Genomic DNA, 14116 nt, shown 5'->3' on the forward strand with positions numbered 1-14116 from the left:
TCATCTCATCTATTTATTTATTTATCATCTATCTATCTATCTATCTATCTATCTATCTATCTATCTATCTATCTATCTATGTCTGTTTATCTATCTATGTCTGTTTATCTATCTATCTATCTATCTATCTATCTATCTATCTATCTATCTATCTATCTATCTAATCTATCTACACATATTCATTCCCATGGAAATAGAAGGGGAGGGCAAGAAAGGGGAGGCAATCCCATGAGAGAGGGGCATAAAATTGCTAGTGGCTGCAGGAAAAACATGAAGAGATTAAGTCCCTGTTTTGATAGATCAGCCATGCTACTGAATGGCACTTTTCACCCTGTGGATGCAAGGAACATCTGAGCATCCTGTTTTTCCATCCACCAGCCTGCTGTTTCTATAGTTCCCAGCGCCACCGCTTTGTCATCTTTTCATTGTGGTTGTTGTCATTCTGCTTTAATCTCTTAAATCACTTCTGGTGTGCGCTTTTATGAAAAGAAAGTAAGAGCTTTTCGGACATTTGGAAGGAATTGTTATACACGACCTTCCATTCCTACTCCTGTCAGAAGATATAGGCAGGCTAGTAAATGCAAGCTGATATGATTTAACCTCTACAATTTACTATTGATTTAAGTTTCATGGCGATTATATATAACGCGAGCAGGCAGATTTCAGCTTCATTTCTCTTTTTCTTGAAAACCCTCTAGTCTATCTATCAACGTTGGGTGCAAAGCAGTGGCCCTGTTCTTATAAAACATAGTTGCAGATGATTAACCATGTTCTATGGACTTAACCCAATCTTCTGAGTTCCCGTGACCCTCCGAACCATCATCTGACAACAAAGGTTGGATTTGTGCAACCGGCTAAATTAAAATGGAAGGAATGGGGTAGGAAAGGAAAGGAGATAGGGTAGGTAGGAAGGGAAATAGAAAGGGGGAGGGGAAGGGAGGGGAAGGGAGAAGTGGAGAGGGAAGGGAAGGGAAGTGGAGAGGGAAGGGAGAAGTGGAGGGGGAAAGGAAGGGGGAGGAGAGAGAAATGGAGAGGGAAGGGAGAAGTGGAGAGGGAAGATAAGGGAAAGGAGGGAGGGAGAAAGGGGAGAGAAGGCAAAGGAAAAGTGGAGAGGGAAGGGAAGGGAATGGGAAAAGTGGAGGGGGAAGGGAGGAGAGGGAAAGGAAGGGGGCAGGAGAGGAGAGGAGAAGTGGAAAGGGAAGGGAGAAGTGAAGAGGGAAAGGAAGGGAAAGGAAGGGAAGAAGTGGAGAGGGAAGGGAAGGGAAGGGAAAGGAAAAGTGGAAAGGGAAGGGAAGGGAAGGGAGGGAGGGAAGGGAGAAATGGAGAGGGAAGGGAAGAGAAGGAGAAGGGAAAAGAGAAGTGGAGAGGGAAGGGAGCAGTGGTGGGTTGCAAGAACTGGTAGTAAAACTGGCAGGAGAGTGTGCAATCCCGTTGCGATCCCGATCCCGTTGCGAAGCGGTAGTAAAGGTAAGTAGAACTCACCCCTGGAAGGGAGGGAACAGAGAAGAGGAGAGGGAAGGGAAGGGCAAAGGGAAAGGAAAGGAAGTTTGTGTTTGAGGAGAGTATAGGAAGGCATTCTTGTGTGAAAACATCTGGGAAAACAAAGGAAAAAGAAAGGGGACTAGTGAGAAGTGACCAATTCCTAGAAGGAAAAGGCAGTCACTGAGAGTCTTGCCTTCCCTACATGGAAGGAAAGGGCAGGAAACAGGGGAACAACAGCTAAGGCTCCTGGTCACTGTAGTCCAGCCTGAACAGCCACCTGTTCACATTACTATACCCCTGCAGTCCAGATGGGCATCTTCAACATCAGCTTTGTCAACAATCGGGAGCACCGCAGGAGCCCAACAGCTTAGACTGCAGTGCAGAATCGCCTGCAATTACATCCAGCAGTGATTTATTTCTCTCCCCCCCCCACCACCCCCAGGTTTTGTGGCTGGCTGCATCAAAGGAGAGTGGAGAGATGCTGTGCTCACACATACAAGACCCAAAATGTTTCTTCCAAGTCATTGTTGAACCACACAGCCTCACAGTTTAGTTGATGCAACAGAGTAGTTGGAAACACTGGACATTTTAGCCTGGAAAGATAGTGAAGGTTACTCTTGGTAACAAAAATTAAATTAAATTAAATTAAAATTAAAAATGTCCCAGGAGTTTCATTTGCTGTACATGCCAAAGGGACGGTTGACAACCTGGGTATTATTTTCGAACGATTGAGAAGCAGAGTAAGTATTCACCGTGTGTAAGTGATAGGGAAAATATCCTAATAACTCAAGCTGTCTGAAAGTCTCTGAAACTTTAGAATTGCATCTGTGCTGGGCAATGATAACCTCAAGGGCACTTACCAACTACAATACATTGTAAGCCTGATTCCAGGGCAGAACTATAATTTGAGAGAGCATTTCGTACAAGATCTTCCCTACTTCTCCTGGGGAGGGAGGTGGGAAGCACATTCAGACAAATCTTACAAGATTTATTTCTTGTAACCGTATAATAAAAAATAATGTTTGGTTTTTTTTAAACTTAATTTTACTTAACACCGACTAGCAGTCGGAAGACATGATGGAAACTTGTTAATGTCACAACACAAAGACAGACTCAATCATAGTTTCAACTGAGCATCCTGGACCAAGCCAAGCTAGAGAATTCCTGGAAGCCATCAACAGGCACATAGAGATAAATCAGCCATCAACAGGCCCACAGAGATAAACAATGACCAAAATGCCTCCTGGCCAACAATCAACACCCAGATAAAATGAAATTAACACTGAGATTAACACTAAATCAACAAACAAGAAGTAAACAATATCCCAGTCAGGGAGCTACCAATTCAGACAAACAATAAGTTAATAAATAACAACCTAATCAAGGAACCACCAAGAACACTCCACTCCAACCAACACTGACAGGGAAGGCCAATAGCAGTGATGGCTAACCTTTTTTTCCTCAGGTGCCAAAAGCGTGCATGCATGCGCGATAGCGCATGTGCATGCCCACACCCATAATGCAATGCCCTCCATGCATGCCCTGTCCCCTGCGAATGCGCACGCAACCCTCCCCCATGCTCCTCCACCCCCCCTTTGCACAGGCATGTGTGACCCCCCCACAGACATGTGCGACCCCCCTGTGCTCCTCCGGAAGCCTCCGGAGACCAGAAATGGCCTGTTTCTGGACTTCCAGTGGGCCCATTTTTCGCCCTCCAGAGGGTCCGGAGGCTTTCCTGGAGCCTCTGGGAGGGCAAAAACAGCCTCCCCTGACCCTTCAGAGGCCTTTCAGAGCAGGGGTGGGTTCTAATTGGCTTTACTATCGGTTCTCTTTGTGCGCGCGCTTTGCATGCGATCGCCTCTTCGGTCGCGCACTTTGCACGCGATTGCCACACGAATGCTTGCTTCGCTCACATGCGTGCCAAACTTGCAGTTTGCGCAAGCGCATTGAGAATCTGCCCAGCTGAGGTGTGGCAATCCGCTCTGCTGCAACTCTCAGTTGGGCGAAAAAAGAAGAAATATAAGGTCAGAATAATGCGGGGGTGGGCGGGAGGGCCCAGCTCCCAAAGAAAGAGAACCGGGCTGAACCAGGAGCATCCCACCACTGTTCCAGAGGCCGGAAACAGTCTGTTTCTAGACTTCCAGTAGGCCTGTTTTTCACCTTCCCAGAGCCTCCGCGTGGGCCTTGTACTTACCTGGCATCAAAAACGGGCCACGTGGAGTGGAGGGGCGGCATGTGCATGCATGCGCATCTCCCACATGTGCTGCAGAGACCCGAAAATGAGCTGGCTGTCGGGAGGCGCATGCGCATGCGTGGTGGAGCTGACCTAGGGCGACGGCTTGCATGCCTACAGAAATGGCTCTGCGTGCCACCTGTGGCACATGTGCCATAGGTTCGCCATCGCGGGCCAATAGTATATAATAGTATATAAAAAAAGAACAAACCCCATTCCTGATCTGTCCCTGTCCACACACCCACACAAATACAGTCAGCCGAGGGTTAAGAAAGTACTTGGCACGCACACAGGTCGTTATCTCAAACTTGGCAGCAATATAATCACCGTCTGCCAAGAGCTTTTACTGCAACAGATAACATAAAATTACATACGCATTGCAAATAGTCCAGCAAAACAATATCCCTTTCGGCAGCTTCAGACGTTGTTCAAGTGACTAGCCAAAGTTAGTTTTTGTTCGTCACGGAGTTTTACCAGCCACCACCCTCTCTTATATAGTCTCTGGGGTGTGGTCCAGTGACTCAGTTCTAATCCCTAGCACGCCTCCTTAACTGCTGCAACCGTTTATCACGCCTTCGTTGGTGTGCATCCAGGAATGATGGCTCTCCTTCGCTCTCATCCGAGACACCTGGCTCCTGGCTAATCTCCTCTCCCTTGGCCGGCACCTGAGACAGTGCCAGAGGGGAGGGGCCTGGAGAGGGAGGTCTGGCTGACTCCTCTCCCTCATGTTCGGAGCTTTCTTCCTCCGATGAGATAGGCTCAGAGGGCGGGGCCACAACAATTCCCTCCTAGCTGTGATGAAGTTATCCAGTTGAGTAATAATACTAGGAGATGACCAAGATGAGCCCGGGGGGAGGGGGTGTCAAACACATCATCAGACTCGAGTCCTTTCATACCCACAAGAGATCTCAGTCCATCCCACCTCAAATTCCATCAAGGAGAGGAATTGTAGCAAACAGAGGTTTTGTCTGCAGCTTTGCTTATATACTTATTTCTCCGGGCTTTTTTGCTAACTTTTCTTGCCTGTGTGACTCATCTATTTTCCTCTCTATAGAAAGCCACAAGAACTCAGGGCTGAAAGCCTATCATTTGGCTTTTCTCACGGTCTTAATTTCTCTAGTTCTCGCTTTCTTCTTCGAAAGAGAAGCGATAGGGTGTATTGATGTCAGCCGTCTAATAAACTAAGGTCTCTGCTCCTTGCACTGTAATATATTTGTTGACATCTTATCCATGATTCCATCAGACTTTAATAAGATTCTCAGTTTGATATGGTAGGGATAATGAAGCATTAATTCTAATTCAAGGAGCTAATTAAAAGGCTTGTGTTAGCTTGGGGGAGGCACCTCGATGGCTTAATTATAGTTGTAACATTTCACAAACCTTCCTTTTCATTTTCCTAAGGCCTGTCTCAGGGTATTCACTTTCTCATTTTTTTTTTCTGCAAGAGTATAAATTGCCAGGGAGAAGAAATATATAAGCAAAATATTTCATACTAGCTGAGAAGTAAAACAAAGTGCTTCGGTTTTTCATTTTGAAGACTCACTTTGCTTCACGGATCCGATTTGGAAAGTTGCAGCTGCCTTGTGTTCTCTACCCATGATAAATAGAACACATGTATTATAAATGATAAATAATCTCACACATCTATTCCCCCAGAAGAACTACAAGTGAAATATACATACGTCTATAAGGAATCGTGTAATTAAGATACTGTATATGTGCACAATTTTTATTTATGTTGGATGCATTCTTCTAGAATACTTACTTTTTGAGCTGTTCCTCAAGTTACATATAGAAGGACACGGTGGGACATAACATAAAAGTTATTGCATTATGTTCTTGATTAAATTATCTTTCCATTGATATATAATTTTATGGTACTGCTCCAAAAAAAAAAGTGGTGTTATTAGCTAGTTTTAGAAAATACACTTTTCCCAAAAGGATTCCACAATTTTGGCCACTACTGTAATTCTTAAATTTAAAATCTTATAATACCAGGTTTAGCTGTTGAGATTACTATGTGTGATCTGAAAACGCCATAGCATAGCCTGTGAATTTCTCCAGCCACTTTTTATGACCCCCCCCACACACACACCCCTTCCAACGGGATAATTTTTAGCCTAAACGATAATATGCTGGCTGGAGAATTCTGGGAGTTGAAATTCACACGTCTTAAAGTTGTCTTAAAGCTGTCAAGTTGGGAAAATCCTGATCTAGACTGTGAAACAAGGTGCTTTTTAAATCCAAAAGTAAAGCCACCATTGAAGGACTTGGTTCCAGCCACCCTGAGTAGATTAGAATTCTATTCCTGATATATGAGTAACTATAATTTTATATCTACTGTGAACTAATTATAAGACACCACTTCACTTTGATTATAATTGACAATAATCAGCCCTATTAACTTTGAATGAATATATAAACATGTTGAGGCGAGAGTATATAAACAGAACAAAACTCAGCTTTCATTTATTCAAGAAAAAAAATAGGATTTTAGGGAGACAGAGAGAGGCAGAGAAAAGGGTGGTGGGGGGAGGGGAATGAAATTAGGAGTGTATCTCATTATTCCATACCAATAAAAATGAAGTTTTGGAATCGCGATGCTCGTCCTCTTTGGTTTATAAGGAATCTCAAACTTTTGTTTCCAAGATAGAAACGAATGGAATGGATGGAAACTAATCAAGGAAAGAAACAGCCTAGAACCGTGATGGCAAACCTATGGCATGCGTGCCACAGGTGGCATACGGAGTCATTTCTGCGGGCATACAAGCCATCGCCCTAGGTCACCTCCACCACACATGTACATGCACTTCCCGCTGGCCAGCTGATTTTCGGGTCTCTGCGGTGCATGTGGGAGATGCATGTGCATGCCCCCCCCCATGTGAATGAAAGGGTTCTGTAAAAGAATGGACCGTGGCCTGATACGCACACAAACACACTAGCATGGAAGTTGACAGAGGAGTCTGTTCTGTCCCCATACCATGCACACACCCAACCAGCCAGCCTAGGGTTAAATAAACTCTTTCAACACTCAACGTCAGTGATAAGAAACTTGGCAGCAACTCCGTGACTGCCTGCCAAAAACTTTTACTCCGATAACACAGACAAAACTACACACAGTTTGAATAGCCCAGTTTGTAATTAAATCCACAGCAAATAGGTGTTGTGTCCGAAGGTGCAAAGTGCCTCACCAGAGATTAGCTTTGTCTGTCACAGAGTCTGAATGGCCACCACACTCCCTTTTGTGGGGAGTGGTCCAGTGACTCAGCTAATCTCTGGCACGCCTTCCCCTCTGCTGCGCACGCTTCTCCCTGCGCCTCTGGCGAGGGTCCAGCCAGCACTTATTTTCTTCGTCGCTGTCCACCTGTGGCTGCGGGGACGTGCTTGGCTCTGAGCCTATCGTTTGGCCTTCGGTGTCCTCCGGAGGCATTGCCAGAGAGGAGGGTCCTGGAGAGGGAGGCCTTGCCAACTCCTCCCCCTCACTCTCAGAGTCTGCATCTGTCGATAGCCCAGGCTCAGGCAATGGAGCCACAACAGAGTCTTGAGAAACTACCGTATTTATTGGCGTATAACGCGCACTTTTTCATCTTGAAAATAATGTGGAAATCGCATGTGCGCGTTATACGCCGATATGTATTAAAAAAATACTGTAAAAAGAACGAATGGTCCGGCTTCCTTACCTTAGTTGCTGATTGCATGATGATCACAATCCATGCATCAGTAATCAACTGAATATCCCTGGCTGCAATCAAGCTCATCGGTGAGCAGCTCTTTCTGCCTGCCTGCCTTGACTTAGGAATTCTGGGAGTTGAAGTCCACAAGTCTTAAAGTTGCCAAGATTGGAGACCCCTGTTCTGTTGGGTAAGTTTTTTTCCCCTTTGGGAGCTTTAAAAAAAAAAGTTAATTGGGGGTTTTTTTAGTTGTCTTTTTTTAGACTTAGACATTTAAAGTTTAGGAAGTTTTAAATTTAGTTTTCATATAAAAATAAAAATAAAATAATATTTGTGCAGCTTTCTGAGATTTGGTGTGTTTCTGTAGTGTTTCACTCTAACTACACAAACACACAAAATCTCACAAAGCTGTATGTGGAATTTTGTGTGTGTAAAGTGTGAAAGTTGGTTTTTTGGGCTTTTTGTGGCTGTGTGAGGTTCCTGCTTGTTGCAGGGGCCATTTTGGGTCTAGCACAGCTGCTTTTACATTGTGGGTGAGCCAGTTGTGTGCAGTGCATTGTGACTGTGGCTGTGATTCAGGTGCCCTAATCACCTGAATCACAGTAATATCAAAGTTTATTCGGTAAAACAGTAGTTTTTACTTCCATGTTACGTTCTTTATCTTTATATGTGCTTAAATATTAATTAAAAAAGTTTTGAACTACCTTTGTTATGCTTCAAAGTTCTTTATTTAAAATTTACTTTTTTTCCTGAAACTTCCCTCTTAAAATTAAGGTGCGTGTTATACGCCAGTGCGCGTTATACGCCGATAAATACGGTACTTTAATAAAAACACATAAAAACAAAACCTACAAGAAGGCATCAACAGTCCAAAAGATTCTCCTCTCAGCAAAGTCCATTTGCTCTAGTCTTCTTCCCAAGCATGGGAGGTTTTCTTTGTCAGTCTTCTCAAGAGCAAGGCAGTGACTCAGCTCTTTGTAGTGACTTCAGCTTTGGAGGTTCTTTCTGAGAGTCTCATGGTGAGAGTCTGCGTGAGAGGCTCTGAAGTGGCTGTAATTCTGCTGCTACTTATATACGGACCAACTGACCGTTGGAAAGTGCGGGAAACTCAGAGCCAGGAAGCTGTGCTCTGATTGGCTCATTCAAAATGTTCAAAACAATCAATCAATTAATTGCAGCAACATGCTGAGAGGTTTTTCCTCTCACACCCCGCAACTCAGTTTTGGTCCCAGGAGGCTTCAGGGAGGCCTGCTAGGCCCAAAAGAGGACGTGGGGGATGCTCCTCCCCCTTTAGCCCATTTTTGGTCCCAGGAGGCTTCAGGGAGGCCTGCTAGTCCCAAAATGGGGCGCGCGGGGGGGGGGGTTGCATGCGCATGCGCAGGGGTGGAGAGTGGGCGGGTCACGCACAGGGGTGGAAAACATTGCATTATGGGAATGGGCATGCACACGCTTTCGGCACCCAAGGAAAAAGAAGGTTAGCCATCACTGACCTAGAACTAAGGAGGAATTTCTTGACATTAGAACAATTAATCAGTGGGAGGACTTGCCTCCAGAAATTGTGGGTGCTCCAACCCTGGAGGTTTTAAGAACAGATTGGACATCCATTAGTCTGAAATGATATAGGTTTTCCTGTTTGAGCAGGTGGCTGGATTAGAAGACCTCTAAGGTCCCTTCCAACTCTGTTAATTCTAAAAAGATTTTGATGTACTTTCCTGCCTCTGAGGTGAATTGCTAACTGTGTTGCCATACAGAAAGTTCTGACATCAAAGTGGAATTTAGCAAATGGCTGGCGATGTCACATGCAAGAAATAAGAACCAACCTTCTTGGAAAGCAACTCCAATACTTTAGAGATATTATGTTTGATGGGCATCTCTCACTGATTCCTCTGGAATGTAAATCATACTTTCCTTGTTACTCTTGAGGTATGCATGGCATGTATGTATGAATGAAATACTAAATTCAGACAGTGATAAACTAAAGCAGCAAGTAACAGCGTGTTCTGTCCCCGTACCCCACATGCACCCCCACAGACAGCCCGGAGTTAATAAGCCACACGACAAAACTCTTTGAAGATAAAGCTGGCAGCAACCCAGTGGCTAGCTGCCAATTCAGACTTTACTCACACAAAACAAAGATTAGATTGCCAGCATTCCGATAAAACAGGCAGAGTGTCAACAATACAAGGATTAATCCAAATGCAGTCCTATAAAGCAGGCAAAGTCCAGTAACACAGAGATCATGGAGTATTTCCAGTTTTTGCTCGTCACAAACGAACTGGCCACCACACCCACATTTATACCCTGTGGGGTGTGGGCCAGTGACTCAGCTAATCTCTGGCACGCCTTCCCTTCTGCTGCGCATGCTTCTCCCTGCGCCTCTGTCGCGGGTCCAGCCAGCACTTATCTTCTTCATCGCTGTCCACCTGTGGCTGCGGGGACGTGCTTGGCTCTGAGCCTATCGTTTGGCCTTCGGTGTCCTCTGGAGGCATTGCCAGAGAGGAGGGTCCTGGAGAGGGAGGCCTTGCCAACTCCTCTCCCTCACTCTCAGAGTCTGCAACTGTCGATAGCCCAGGCTCAGGCAATGGAGCCACAACACAGCGTCCCAGTATTTGAGGAGCTGCCACAAAGAAGAGGGGATTGATTTATTTTCCAAAGCACCTGAAGGCAGGATAAGAAAAAGTGAATGGAAACTAATCGAGGAGAGAAGCAACCTAGAACTAAGGAGAAACTTCCTTAGAGCAGTTAGCCAGCGAAAAAGCTTGCCTTCAGAAGTTGTGGGTGCTCCATCATTGGAGGTTTTTAAGAAGAGACTGGACAGCCACTTGTCTGAAATGGGGGTTGGACTAGAAGACCTTCAAAGTCCCTTCCAGCTCTATTCTGAATTTGTAATTTGTAAAGTATCTCTGTTATAAAAATCATTTTCACGACTCTCCATGTTGTGAGAGAATAGAAAAAAAAAAAAAACTTGGGAAAAAGCAAAGTTTGGAAGAGATTAAGACATCTACGGGAATATTTCCGAGATATTGTGGTGTTTGATTCCAGACCACCACCATAAAGCAAGTATCTCAATTAAGCAAGTCACACAAATGTTTGGGTTTCTCGGTGCATATAAAATTTATGTTTACACTACGCTGTAGTCCATTAAGTATGCAGTAGCATTGTCTTAAAAAAAAAGCAATGTGCACAGCTTAATTAAAAAAATATTTTATTGCTAAAAAATGCTAATCCTTACCTGAGCCTTTAGCGAGTCATAATCCCTTTGTTGGCACAGGGTCTTGTAAAAAAAACCGTACAATATCTTCGAAGTGCAATAAAACACAGCACAATAAAACAAGGTATCTGAAATGTGAGACTCCTGTTACAGTCTGTTCCTGAAGGCATCGTGTGCTCACCGGGTTGTCTATGAGATCTTCATCTTGTCCCTCTGAAGAAATCTTTGGACATTGTCTCTGGAGATCCTCCATCATCCAGCTCCCCAAAGGTGCTTTTTCCAAAGGCAACTGGATTTTCTTGGTTTTATCTTTAAAAAAGTTTCAGTTCTCATCCAAGAAGCTTCTCCAAGTTCCAAGAAAGATCAGTTGCCTTTTGGAAAAAGCACCTTTGGGCAGTGGTGGGATTTAAATAATTTAACAACTGGTTCTCTGCCCTAATGACCAGCTGGGTAGGCGTGGCTCGGTGGTCATGTGACGGTGTGGGCGTAGCCATCTCAACATCACTCACGTTGATGGGCACTTCACCTTAGCTGTTACAATGTAGTAACGGTTAACCAGAGAGGCAGTTTCTGTAAGCAGGGCAATAAAGATTTGGCTGGAAATAACAGCAGAATGTTTCCTTCCTGCCTTCCTTACAGGATTAGCCTTGTAAAGTGGGAGAAAAACAAAATAAGATTTCTTCCAACAACCGGTTCTCCAAACTGCTTAGAAAGTTAACAACCGGTTCTCCCGAATAGGTGTGAACTGGCTGAATCCCACCACTGCCTTTGGGTCTCTAGACATTGGTTACCTCAGAACATAGAACATAGAATAACAGAGTTGGAAGGTGCCTTGGAGGTCATCTAGTCATATAGCTCTGCCTTTAACACTATTCTACCCAACAGGTTGTTTCTTAAAATATCCAATTTGGGTATATATCAGAGGATTTGTTTGTGGATAAAGGATTTTCTGACAGATAGGCCACAGTCAGTAAGGATGGGATCTCATCATTCTTCTACTCTGATACTAAGCAGAGGAGCCCCCCAGGGTTGTGTGCTAAGCCCCTTCCTTTATCCCTTGTACACACATGACTTCACCCCATTGCATAACATCAACACAATCATTAAATTTGTGGATGACACGATAGTGGTGGGGCTCATTAATAAGAACAATGAGTCTGCTTATAGAAAGGAAGTACAAGGGCTGACATTGTGGTGTAAAGAAAATAATCTTACACTTAACACCAAAAAAGCTAAAGAACTTATAATTGACTTCAGGAAGAAGAGAGATGTACATCTACCATTGTACATAAATGGTGAGGAAGTGGAGAGGGTGGGTAGTTTTAAATTTCTGGGTATTTATATCTTGGAGAACCTCTCATGGACTATGAATGCTAATATGCTTGTGAAGAAGGCACAGAAGAGATTGTACTTCCTGAGAATGCTCAGGAAGATAAATCTATCTCAGCATCTACTTCTGTCCTACTATCGCAGCACCATTGAGAGTGTCCTCACATACGACATTCTTGCATGGTATGGGAGCAGCTCTGCAGCGGACATAAAAGCTCTACAGAGAATCATTAAAACTGCCCAGAATATCATCGGACTCCAGCTACCAGCCCTGGATGACATCTTTGCATCTCGCTGTTTGAGGAAGTTGCACAACACTCTCATCCTACTTACAATCTTTTTGGACTGTTTCCTTCTGGCAGAAGATACAGAACAATTAAAACTCGGACCACACGTTTTCTGAATAGTTTTTACCCAGAGCTATAATTGCACTCAACAATGAGCTAAAGGGCCACCATCAGTGAGCTGTTGGACAGCATTACTTGTTCTGTTGTGTGGATGTTTCAGTGGTTGAGGGGTGGGGAATTTTTGGTGGGTGGGGGTGTGTCTGGGGATTGTCCTGTGTGTTGGGCTGGTCTCTGGAATTTGAATGTGAATTTCGTTGTATGGGTATACTGTATATATACATCCAATGACAATAAACATTGTTGTTGTTGTTGTTGTTGTTGTTGTTGTTGTTATTGTTGTTGTTGTCCATTCACCTGCTCAAGCAGGAGAGTCTGTACCATTTCAGACAAATGGCTGTCCAGTCTCTTCTTGAAAGCCTCCAGTGATGGGGAACCCACAACTTCTGGAGGCAAGCTATTCCACTGATTCATTGTTCTCATGGTCAGGAAATTTCTCCTTAGTTCTAGGTTGCGTCTCTCCTTGATTAGTTTCCATCCATTATTTCTTGTATTGCTTTCTGGTGCTTTGGAAAATAGCTTGACCCCCTCTTCTTTGTGTTAGCCCCTCAAATACTGGAATATTGCTATTGTGTCCCACACAGTCCTTCTTTTCCCTAGTCTAGACATACCCAGTTCCCGCAATGTTTTATCCTCCAGTTCCCTAATCATCTTTGTTGCTCTTCTTCTCTGCACTCTTTCTAGAGTCTCAACATCTCTTTTTATATTGTGGTGACCAAAACTTGATGCAGTATTCCAAGTGTGGCCTTACCAAGGCTTTGTAAAGCAGTAGCTATATCTCACGTGATCTTGATTTTATCCAGAGGTGGGATTCAGCCAGTTTGGACCAGTTTGGGTGAACCAGATGCTAATTTTATATCTGGTTCGCTGAACCGGTAGTTGAAAGGACTGACTGGCCTCTTCCACCCTGCCCCTCCCCTCCCAGGAGTCTCCACGTGGCCCATTTTGGATGCCAGATAATGCAGCACCCGTGCGGAGGCTCTGAGAGGGAGAAAAATGGTCCTCCTGGAAGTTCTGGAAGTCTGGAAATGGGCCCATTTCTGGCCTCACAGGGCTTCCGGAGCCTAGGGGAGGCCATTTTCGCCCTCCTGGAGGCTTGAGGAAAGCCTCCGGAGCCTGGGGAGGGAAAAAGAATGGACCTCCTGGAAGTTCCAGAAATTCAGAAACGGGCCCGTTTCTGGCCTCCGGAGGGACTCCAGAGCCTGGAGGAGACTGTTTTTGCCCTCCCGGAGGCTCGAGGAAAGCCTCCGGAGCTTGGGGAGAGTAAAAACGTCCCCCCCACTGTGGTGCAGGAGGCTGAGTAGGCCACACCCACCCAGCAACCGGGCAGAGAACTGGTTGCTAACATTTTTGAATCCCACCCCTGATTCTATCCCTTTCTTAACACAGCCTAGTATTGCATTAAGAAGGATCTTAATCTCTGGAGAAGTTGGTTATTCATAGAACTGGATCCATGGGAGTGGATCTCCACATGGGGGCTTTAGATGCTAGCTAGGCCTTGTCATGTAATTTTAATAACTAGGGGAAACAAACTTCTTCACCCACACTGGGAAAACAGAAAACTCTTGCAGAGCTCCTATCTATACCCCTGAGAAGTATTCAGTTTTATATTGGGAGGAGAATACGTCTGTTCTTTACCTCTCCTGAAGCTGGGATGGCAATGTAAGGTCATCTGGGACTTGTCAACAGTGCCAAAAGGAATTGTGTAACAGATTGCACCACAGATGTGTTTGTGGGTTGCTTATTTTTTTTTTAAAAAAAAATATTGTTTTAATAGATGCTGTGC

This window comes from Pituophis catenifer, unplaced genomic scaffold (genome assembly GCF_029215685.1).
Source record: "Pituophis catenifer annectens isolate HBS135680 unplaced genomic scaffold, rPitCat1.0.hap2 SCAF_3, whole genome shotgun sequence".
In the NCBI taxonomy this organism is placed as follows: Eukaryota; Metazoa; Chordata; class Lepidosauria; order Squamata; family Colubridae; genus Pituophis; species Pituophis catenifer.